The 12,064-nt window shown below is 40.3% G+C and overlaps 1 pseudogene; it reads right to left on the bottom strand.

Annotated features, from left to right (window-relative positions):
* Positions 1-1,935: 1,935 nt before the first annotated feature.
* LOC101568846 overlaps positions 1,936-12,064 on the bottom strand; it is a 60,336-nt pseudogene continuing 50,207 nt past the window's right edge.

Here is a 12,064-nt window from a genome sequence, read left to right on the forward strand (position 1 = left end):
CACTGAGTCATCTCCCCAGCCCCCACAGCTTTATTTTTAAGGACCCCAATTTGAGCACCACCTAAAGGACTATCAGTACGTTTATGATCCAATCAACTGTGGCATTTTCCAGTGGTGTTCTAACTATGCAGCCGTTTGAAAGTTTGAATGAGACCGACAGGTATCAATATTGATAAGTTTGAAAAGCAGTAAGGAATGAAAAGAACCATAAATTGCAGAAAGTCCCTTTATTATCATGCCACTCAGATAAATTGAAAAAAATAGGCAAAACACTCAATTTCAAGGAATAGTGAATGGGCCTGCAAAGATCCAAATAAATATTTAGCTTTTTGAGTCCATGGGTGGTTTCTGTTGCAAATACTCTTCTTTCTGTTACCCCTTTAAAAGCATAAGAACTATTCTAACTCATGAGCTCTAGGAAACAGGCCATGGCTGGAGAGGCACACAGTCTGACTGACCACTCTCCTTTCCACACTGTGAGCCTGGAAACGTACTTGGAAACATAGATGTGATGTTCACATAACGTCACATAATGTCAGCTCACAGAAGATACTCCTCAGAAGGGGGAAATAAAGGCAGACTGGAAATTATGGGAGAAGGTTAGTATTTCTGGCTTTGGGAAGTGAGAACATAACATTCATTTTGTTTTTCTGTATACTTCATATTTTTTTTCTTTTTTATGTATTTGGTACAGAGTCTCACTATACAGCTCCAACTTGTAGTGCTCTTCCTGCTTTCAGCCTCCCTGCGCTGGGATTACAGGCATGCACTACCACGCCCAGATTCGGTCTCCAGCTCAGTGAGCTGAGGGGCAGGGATGGGGCTGCCATGGCCTGTGGTGCGGGGGATTGAAGGCTGATCCCTGTGCTTACCTAAGCAGGCCCTTAGTCTGCTGAGCTATCTCGCTGGCCCATATATTTCTTAATGAACATAAATGGATAAAAATATGAAAACTACAGGCACATACAATTTGCAGATTGGGACTAGTTAACTGCAGGCTTGATCTAGTTAAAATAAACGTGGTACATTTTCTGTTGATGTTTTTGGGATTGTTTATATAAATATCTATATTTAGAAGGAAGGCTGTGAGTGCTTTGTTGTGTTCGTTTGCAGACGTTTTGCGTCATAATATTTAGGAAGAGATAAGGGGAAAGCAATTTAAGGAAACAAAATGTGATGTAGGTAACAGTGCAAGGTCTAGAAATAAAATAGAAAATTATTTGAGGCAGATATTGCCTTGAGATGGCCAAAGGACAAGGACGCGTCATACTAGAGAAAACGATCTTTTTAAATGATGGGTTTAATTTTTGAGACATGAGCTCTAAAAGCAGGACCCAGAGCACAAATGTGTGGGATAGGAAATTTGTTCCCATTCTTAAATTCTTATAGAGAAGCAAAGATATTTGAATGACTGAGTAAAATTTCATGATGGATCTTATCTAATCAGTGCTAGCCCTCCGCATTTCAAAAATACCTTGGGACACAGTTGTGTCTATTATTGGTTTGCTGATGATAAAATTCGGGTCACAAGAGAGCAGGGCTCTATAGAAATGCCAAGGAGATGTGGGAGCCTCTGCTCTGTGGGAGGGAATTCTTAGAATTTTGTTATTGCTTTGTTGAAGGTCAGAGAGAGCCCTTTCCTTATGGGAAATGTAATGTAACTGAACATAAGAAATGAGTAGTCTCACTTTAATTTTCACTTACCTAACATTTTATTGCATTATTTGCTGCTGAAGTTATTTTACAGAAGATTTTTAAGACTGTGACCAAACCAAAAATAGAGATCATTATACAAAGGCCAGAACACATTCAAGGAGGTCAAAAGCTCTTAAAGGGAATTAATTAAAATTACATACCTCCAGAGAAGTAAATAAACAATATTTTTCTTCATGAGCAGTAATCTCGACCAAGTAAAAGATCACACTGCTGCGAACCTTAGCTCGAAGTCAAACGGTAACGCATCAGCATTCGTAAGACTTGTGTTCCTCTTGCTAATCTACTGCACACCTGAACCTCTGTGTTAGTAAGGGGGAAAAAAAAATAGAATACTACCCAATCAGAAAACAAGCAAAGAGGGCCGGCCAGATAGCTCAGCGTGCTAACGCGCCCACATAGGCGGACGCAGGGACCTGCATTCCATCCTCAGTGTGCCCTGCCGGCCCACCCCGGGGCGCTCTGAGACGGCGACAGAGGCTGGCGCGCGCCTGTAATCCCAGCTCTTGGGAGGCTGTAAACAGGAGGATCACTGTGAGTCCAATCTATGCAGTGAGACCCCGTAGACCCTGTACCACATACATAAAAGAAAAAAGAAAAAAGAAAAAGAAAGAAAACAAGCAAAGAAACTAAACAATGAGTAGATTATGTAACTGGTGATAATTTTTATTTTTTTAACACTATCAAATGATTTAATATTCTTTAAAACTACACAAATATAAAAATATACAAGTATGCTTGTAAGTATACTTATACAAGTATAAAAGGAGCTCAAGTATAATAAGGAACATTCACCAGCTATGACTTTTGCTGAAAGAGAAAAGTTTCAGTGAACTTTAAGACTATAGTATTACAGGATATAGGAGCTGGTGAGATAACTCAGTGGACTAAAGAGCTTGCTTAGCCAAGCACAGGGTCTGCAGTTCAATCCCTGGCACTAAATACTGTGCCAGCCCTGACCCCAGGACGAGCTGAGCTGGCCACAGAGTCTGAGTGTAGCCTGCCTGTAATCCCAGTGCTGGGGAGGCTGAAAATGGAAGAATGATCACTATGAGTCCAAGCTGCATAGTGAGACCCTGAACTACTTTACTGTTTGTCAATCCAATCGGCTCGTCCTCTTTTTCCACTTTTTTCCACATTGTGAAGGACTCAGAACCTCGCTCAGTGTGGATTTTTTCTTTTAACTTCTTATTTTGAATCTGATCAACTTGTCTCATAGCAGCTTTTCCTGAATTAACTTTTTGATCAGTTGGAGTAAGCACATTTATACTTTGTTCATTAGTGGAAAATTCCAGTGGTCCTAAAGGTATTCCACTTGGGCTTAGAATTTTCTTTAGCCTTTGATAGTTTGGCTTTTCATCATAAGCTAAATTATGAACTCATGACAAAAACTGGGCTACTTCACAGCAGCTGCTTCCAGGTGCAGCCCACTTGAGTACTGACTCGGAAGCTCATCCAGCAGATCTGTCTTAGCAGTCTGGACAGCCACGGGGTCCTTCAGGTTCTCTTCCCAAGGAAGTTTCCCACACAACCACCGCAGCATGTAGTAGCCGAGAATTTCAACGTCGCTTCTTCTGGACAGGGCTACTCCCTTGTGGGCATCCGAGCTAGTAAACTCTATTGTCCCATTATGGCCTTTTCTAGGATTTTCCTGATACTGTTTGTGGTTCCCGTTGGGACAATATCTGTAGGAAAGTCCATAATCTGCAAGATAAACCCAATCTGAACTTTTATAACCCAAAAGAAGGTTCTCTGCTTTTATATCACCATGAACATATTCATTTTCATGTATATATTCTAGTACATCCAGCATTCAGAGAACTAGGTGAAGGACAGCTGACTTTTTAAAGTCCCATTCTGGCCAGAGATCTTCTGTAAATCTATTCCTAATCTTTCCATTACCATAAACCTGTAACTTCGTCCCCTGAATTCAGTTATGCCTGATCCATAAAACAGAGGAATTCCTAAGTAATCAAGTTGTTTGAGTTCTATCCGCTTTTTGATACTGTCTTTTTTTTTGCAGCTCTCTGATAAAATTTTAGTTCTGAAAATAATGAACCATTTTCTTGATATTCCACTTTTGTTACATGGCTTGCATCACTGTCTCGTTTATTTGTGGGGAAAGCTAAATATATCAGTCCGAATCCTCCAGAGCCAGTCATCTTGCCCAGGACCCACTGTTTTCCTTCAGTATCATCCAGAACCATGCTTTCTGGAAAGGGAACAGGAAGTTTGTGTTTCTCATTTCTTCTTGGTGGCATCACTTCTTAGTGTCACCGACGCCTTGGCCGCCGGGCGAGCGCAGGAGGGGGCGGGCTTGCCGATAATTTTTAAAATAAAGCGCTGCACTTAGTCTAGGGGTGTTCATTTGCTTTAACCACCTTGTTCTCTTTCACCTTTGATTTCTGTTTCCTTGAGTGTGGCTAGATGGAGCTCATTGTTTCTCGATATCTTTTAGGCAGTCTCAGTTTACCATATGACATGTAAAATATCTTTGGGCAGAAAGTTGTTCTAGAAATATTAAGTTCATTTTATTTTATTTGTTTATTTATTTACTTACTTTGAGGAAGCAGGGATTGAACTCAGGCCCTTGCACTTGCCAGGCAAGTGCTTATTATACTGAGCCATCTCTCCAGCCCCATGAAGTTCATTTTAGATGATAAATTGTGTTTTTAAACCATTGTATAATGCATTTATAAACATAAATGAATTGACCATTAAGATTATTTGTATCTTATTAGGATTATTTGTATCTTGTCAGGATCACAGTAAAGGGAATGTCATCCATAAGTTCTATGACTTACATAAGCACTTGGAGAACATAGTCTTTTAGATCATTTTAAAATGATCTAAATATGACCACCTAAATAACTATACTTCAGGATGGAAGTGCAATTTTTTGGGTTCCGTGCAGTTATGGTGAGCCTGTAGCACATATGCTGCAGCAGGCATGTAGAGCCCTCTCTGTTGTCACACAAGTCAAGCGTATGAATTCTTTCCTAAACTAAAAGCTCAGTATTCAAGTTTAATTGCATTGTTGGCACTTTGGGATAAATAAGTGGGATTGGGTTGCCTTTGGGGCACTCGGTCTCTGAAAAGTTTGCCATCGTTGATATAGAGTTAATAATCCTCCCAACGTTGCAACTCATAAAGATCTGTAATTAATCTGTTAAAAATTATAGTTTGCAGTTCTAGGGAAATGTTAATAAGACATTTTTGGTTGGCAGTGAAAGATTTCACATGGCTCCGACAAATGATGATCGAATTTCTTGGAGCAGATAAGTTGATTATTAATGGATTAAATATTGAATCAGTAGATTTTATTTAAGGGCTTCATGCAGGGATTTGCTTTTATAAAGAGGTTGCTACCACTCCAACTAATTTAAAAACTAACCCTGAAATCCAAAAACTAAATCCAAGGAAAACGTTCATGTTGGAGCACAATTTAGCACATTCCCCTAGGGAATCAATTTCATGGGATATTGCTAGACTGGCATTATTTGGCTCTTCTGGTACTCCTGAGAATATTGCAAAGACAGCTACATTCAGTGAATGGGTATAGTAATAAATTTAATTAAGATAAAACAACATTCATCTAATGGTGTGGCTGTGAAGTTGGCAACATCTCTTTTTCTATGCTGCCAAAATCATAATCTTATGAATATGTCTGTCAGCTAGTTTAGAAAAGCTAGATTGGAGAGTTTATCTTTCAGGTTTTCTAGATGAAGGTGTACTTTCTTTTTGGTCACATTCTCTTACTGCTTACTCAAGATACTGACATAGGAGAAAGAAATTCCCAACCGAAAGATACCAGGGATGAGTTCATGTACTCTAAAACCAAAGAATGAATTGTAAGAACAATGGAGGTTAGGAACAAAATATATTTCTTGGGAGAAAGAAAGCTCCTGTCTGAGAGAGAAAGAGAGAGACACTCTCAACCCAACACTTGGGTTGCCAAGGACTCTGCCCTTCTTAGGGATTGTATAGAGCACAACCACAAGATGAGGCAGGTCCAAAGTGGGAAACATGGAACTCGCAAGGTGGGCATGAGATGGGACAACGCTATGGTTAGCCAATAAGATTGCAAGCTCAGGTAAAATTGATCAAATCTGGATCAAATAAAGAAGCGAGTCACGTAGCAAGTGGATGTGAATATGGAATAAGGGCTTTTCCTGTAGGGGGTTGCGTGAGTGACTTTTCCTGCCTTTTACAAGGTGATTGATACTTATTTAGAATATTAATCCCTGATGTCCATCCCTAGGGGGGAATGTGGCTGCATTTGTTTCATCTTTTGTCTTAAGGTCTGTCCCACAGCAGGGGTGCCTGTCTCTTCCTTTGCAAGATACCTCATCTTCTGCACTGGCTCCTTTGAGGGCCTGCCCAGCCCTATCTAACTGCCTGTAAGGTTTTTATCTACTCAGCTGCCTACAATACTAATTATTTCTAAACCTCTTAGGACCAGTGAAGTCCTATAGTCAACATCTCCATCACATATCTAAAACTCATGTGACAATGATGATTTTACGTTTTATGGCTGCAAGTTGGGGCACTTCTCATTTTTAACCAGAAATTTTTATATTTTTATTGTGCATATTTAAGGTCCACAGACTGATGCTTTGATTTCACACATGCATACACACACACACACACACACACACACACACGAGCAGAAAATGACATTGTAGTCAAATAAATTAGCAACTTGACAGTTACCCATTTTATATGCGTGTGAGTGGGTCATATGGCTGGTTTCTCTTACATAAAAAAATACAAACAGGGCCTGAGAGAGAGCTCAGTGGACTAAGGATCAGCTTTGGCAAGTACAGGACTGGGATTCAATTCCCGGCGCCACATGCCGCACCAGCTCCACCCTTAGGCATGATGAGCCAGCCACTGAGACTAGATGTGATGGCACATGCCTATAATCCCAGCTCTGGGGAAGCTGAAAACAGGAGGATCACTATGAGAATGAGCTGTGTAGTGAGACCTTGTAGCAAATACATAAAAAACAGAACAAAACAAACAAAAAGAACAAAATAGAAGAGAGATGAATAGGAAACAAGGAAAAGTTAAAATACTTCCCAAAATTATAAATTCCATGGTTTTAAAAATATTTCAATATATATGCTAATTGGTTTCATTTATACTATTAGTTTATCTTGGTTCATGGAAAAGAAAGATTTGTGTTATTCTGTGCTTGTTTCTTTATGGAAGAAATCTTTTGGCTTTGTGACCTGCACTCTGAGTAACTACTTTGAAGCTAATGACACACAGAATAAAGCTATCACTGTTCCCTTACTTCTGTTGTTAGATTATGGAATTTTGTCATATTTTTTATAAAACAAAAAAATTTTTAAAAACCACTTAAAACACCTCTTGGCACACTGAACACACCTAATCTTCATTTTTATCCTTCTCCTGTTGAATTTCTTCCTCAGTGACTCTCACCCTAACTGTTTAGTCATTAGAAAAGGCCATTCCACAGCGAGAAGAAAACTGCTCTCTAATCAGACATTGACTTGATTTTCTCTAAGACACTTTCCACAGTGTTGTTTGCAAATTAGAGCGTATGATTACTGTTCACTCAAGCACATTTTCTGCTTGAAACAGTAAAGGGGCCTGTTAAATGTACAAATCCTCCAACTAGACATGGAATTGGAAGCAGAAGTGTCGTCTGCAGCATTTTACGATGCTCCATCCTCAGTTCATGGAGAGTGGGCACAAATATGATCATTCCTGTCAATACTGCAATCAGCTACTCACAAATATAGATTGCAGATGTCTAAAGACATGGAATTGATTAAATACAGGCTAATTTTCATGTTGGGAATTGTGTTAGTTGATACATTGTGTCAACTGGAGATGTTGAAGCTTGGCTGGACAGGCTCGGGCAGTTCTGGGTTGTACAGGGCCCACCCTGTGATTGGTTCTACCCTGGGGCGTGATTGGGCCAGCCCTGGGGCATGATTGGTTCTGCCATGGGGCATCAGTGGTTCTATCCTAGGGCATGAAGGGGCTACCCAGAGTGACTCAGCACAAAAAGTGTATATAAATGAGTTTAAAAAGGCTTCCCCACTGGCTGCCCTGCGCCACCTCCTTGGAGAAGTCCTGGTCTTTGTCCCACCACTGGGGAGCACCAGTCTTGGCAGTCAGCATAAAAGGACGAGAGAGGCTTGATGGATGCCCCTGCTGCTGCTCCTGCTCTGCTCTTCATTGTTTTCTGCCACTATGAACTGCTGCTCTTTGCCTTGGAGCCAGCAGAATATAAACTAAAACCTCCACAAACTGTGGGCTAAATAAACCTTTCCTTCCTAAATTTTGGGTGTTGGGTATTCTGTCCCAGTGACAAGTAAAAAGTAACAAAGACAGGAACATTCTCTGTGAGATCACTCATAGACGGCTCTTCCATTAGTCTTAGTTCAGTAACAACTAATCCCCAAACACATTTCAAGTGGTTTTCAATATTTATAACTATATACAGATATATACATATATATGTGCGTGTGTGTGTGTGTGTGTATTTTTTGCTGCTACAAAATGGTCCTTCTTTTATAACCCCCTTTTTTTGTTTACTTTTGTCAGAGAGGGGTATTCCATTGTCATTCATATATTGTAATTGTATGAATTCAGCAAACTAATTCAATATAGTCCAGTAGTCTCTAACAGTAGTGGGTTATCTGTAAGACTAACAATGTCAGAAGTTGTTGACTAGTTAGCATAGATATACAGCTACTTTCTCTTAATTCAATGAGAAGAAGTTTTGAACTAATAGTGTTTGGACAAGATATCATGTCTGTATCTTGTACTATGAATAACTACTATGAAGACAACAATATGCAATGTATTAATTATTGAAACTGTCCTATTAACCTGTTTTGAAACTGTCTCATTGCTACTTCTTTCTCAATAAAATTAATATAAAAATATTTTTAACTGTAGAACTGTCCCGTGTTTTCTCAGTGCTCAGGCTGGGTAGCCCAGATTTGGAATTGGTGTTGGCTCCAAATCCAACCTCTTTTTGTCACCACTTTTTCTTGGGTTGTTACCACTGTCCTGGGGTCTCTGCTTGACAGCCAAGTTACTGAGGTTGAAGAAACTGCAATGAATCGTGGGCACATTGCTATAGCAGATACAATGTCTTAACTTGAGAAGTTTAGAAGTTCAGCTAGGTGACGTAGCGGAGGGCCAGATTCCTCACTTGGCAAACATGCTCATCCTGTGCAAGAGGAGGGCAGGGAGCTGGTGTGAGTGCTACCCCTGCCCTAAGGAGTGGGAGCCTGCATAGACTATAAGGGGGGAAAAGAGGCTCGTTCCTCCCCTTGTGCCCTTGTTGCTTTTGCTCTCCTCTGCCACCTTGCACTGTTGCCTCTGGGCCGTCCACCCTGCCTTGGAGCCAGCTGAGTATGGCCTGAAATCTCCACAACTGGGAACTAAATAAACCTTTCCTTCCTTAATATTGGGTGTTGGGTATTTTGTCTCAGCGACAAGGAAAAGTAATCAAGACACATATTTATCTTTATAGCATAAAGAATAGGGTCATTTAATATTTTCTAATCAAGACATAGTACTTCAATAAAAGAGCTTATAATAGGCTTATAGCAGTTCTGTCACACTGAAGGATCTTAATGTATCACTACCTATAACATTTTAAAAAATTATGCTCTTGCTTTAGGTATTGCTTGTGGGGTTCTAGGTATTAAAACTAGGGCATCTTCATGCAAAGTAAGGGCTCTACCACTGAGATATGCCCTCAACCCTTCCCTAAAACATTTTTTGAAACATTTAAAAATTTTATTTCTTGATTGATTTATTTGGCACAGGGTCTCTCTATGCAACATGGACTTATAGTAATCCTCCTGTCTCAACCTCCCCAGCTCTGGGATTATAGGCATATACCACCACACCCAGTTGTGGTGTCCATCATGGCATGTGGTACTAGAGATCAAACCTGGGACCTTGTGCTTGACAGGCAGGCACATAGACTACTGAGTTGTCTCTCCATTCCCTGGAACTTTTAAAATGAACTGCCATCTAGCTGCTTGCTTCCCATACTATGACCAAGAAATTGATTATTGAAAGTTAGTATTAGGGTTTTTTTATGTATTTAGTACAGGGTCTACAAGGTCTCACTACACAGATTAGACTCATAATGATCCTCCTGTTTTCAGCTTCCCAAGCACTGGGATTACAAATGCACACCACCACGCCCAGTCTCAATCTCTGGCTCAGTGCGCCCCAGGCGTAGGGCTGGCATGGCAGGCCAAGGGTCGAACCCCTGGCCCCTACATCTGCCTAAACAGTAGTATTAGGTTTGAAGGTAGACTGATATCAGAATCTGTTCTTGCTCAGGAAAGGTTCTTCTTTCTTCTACAATGGACCTCAACTACTTGGGTGAGACTCATTTACACTTGCGAGGGAAATTGTTTCTTTCAGTATCTACCAATTTGAGTGAAGATCTTATCTAAAACAATACCATCAAATAAACAATCCAAAGTAATTTTGCTCAAATATACAGGCACAAGGGCCCAAGCAAGTTGACATTCAAAAGTGACTGTTTACTACCATGAGCGTTAACTGAGAACAGAACATTATTTGTGACTTCCAATTTTATTTGCTACTTGGAACTCTGAGGTCTTGAAGTGTGTGGTCTACATTCCTTCTAAGACTTTCCCAGACTCCTCATTACCAAAATTTCCCATCAAGTTTGACAAGACTCATGATCATCACATCCAGACTATTCCTACAGATTCAGGTATAAGATAAAACTTTATTATTCAGCAGAACCAAGAATTCTTTAATGATGCAGAAATCAGAACAAAGGTGAAAATGAAGAACCTGGGAAGACAGTTCGGTGGTCTAAGTGCCTGACTGCCAAGCACAAGAACCTGAGTTTGATCCCTAGTACTGCATACTATGCCAGCTCTGGAACCGCCAGTGTGCCACACCAGCCCTAAAACTAGGCATGGTAGCATATGCCTATAATACCAGCAATGGGGAAGCTGAGACAGGAGGATCACTAGGAATCTAAACTGCATAGGGAGATCCTGTGTTAAATAAATAAAAAAGATTTAAAAACAAAAAAAGATAAGGCTCATAAATTAAAATACAGACTTTGAGTTTTGTAAAACTTTCTGATACCCTTTGAGTTACCATGTGATTCCAATAATGTGTGCGGTGGGGGGGGGAGGTGGAGTGAGTGTGTTCATGAATTTTTTTCTAGGAGTTCAACTATGCAAGAACAAGAGAAATTATGAGGGTCAAGACTACTGTGCTATATCATCCTTTGTCAGTACAGTTTGGAGATGCTAAGACATCAATTTATGAATGTTTATCAGAGTGTATTAGGTTGCCTATTAAAACACATTTTAAAAGAATATTTGAAAAAATAAAGGTGTACAATGTTATCAAACATATAGGTACAGATCACAGATCGCTTGTTAGAAGGATTCTGGGTTGACAGGGAGCTCCTCCTTCCAGGTCCACCGTCTGTGGTGAAACTACCACCAAGATGCAGGTTTCCATAGAAACCTTTTTGGAAGACTCTCACTCTTGAGACCAAGCCCACAAACACAAAGACAGTATAAAGGCTAAGACTCCCAACCAAAGAAGGAATTCATTCTGATTGGCAATAACTGATCTTAGCACACAGACAACTGGAAGATAGTCTGACTGAAAATATTGAAAAGAATCCACCCTTCATTTTGTGAGACTTTTCAGTGAGGCTAAGAAAAGGAGGAAATCACTCCCCAAATTGGGTATGTGAAGTCACTCCCAAGAATGAGTATCAGAGAAAGTAAAGCTAGAAAGTAAAGCTAGCTGTTGATGCAAATGGCAAGATTAGATTCCTTGGTGAGGAATGCTTTGCATGTTAGAGCTGGAGATCTAAAGACACTGTGATAGTTGATACATCATGTCAACTTGAGAAGTCTAGAAGGTTAACTGAGTGACTTGGCAGAGGGCCAGGGTCCTTACTTTGTAAACAACCAGAGCCTGTGCAAGAGGAGGGTGGTGAATTGTGCAAGCAGGGGAGTCTGCTTATAATATAAGGGAGGAAAATAGGCTTGTTCTTCCCCCACTTTTGCTCTTGCTGATTTTGCTGTCTTCTGCTGCCTTGAACTGTTACCCTTGTGCCATGCCAACCTGCCTTGGAGCCAGCTGAGTGCAGACTGCAACCTCCACATACTGTGAGCTAAATAAACATTCCTTCCTTAAGTAGGAGCACCAGGTATTTTGTCTCAGCAAAGAAAAAAAATAAGTAGGGGGGCCGGGAGATGGCTCAGTGGAATAAGCGCTTCCCTGGCAAGTGCAAACGCCTGAGTTCAATCCCCAGTTCCACCAAAAAAAAAAAAAA

Source organism: Octodon degus, unplaced genomic scaffold (assembly GCF_000260255.1).
Source record: "Octodon degus isolate 3935 unplaced genomic scaffold, OctDeg1.0 scaffold00061, whole genome shotgun sequence".
Taxonomy (NCBI): domain Eukaryota; kingdom Metazoa; phylum Chordata; class Mammalia; order Rodentia; family Octodontidae; genus Octodon; species Octodon degus.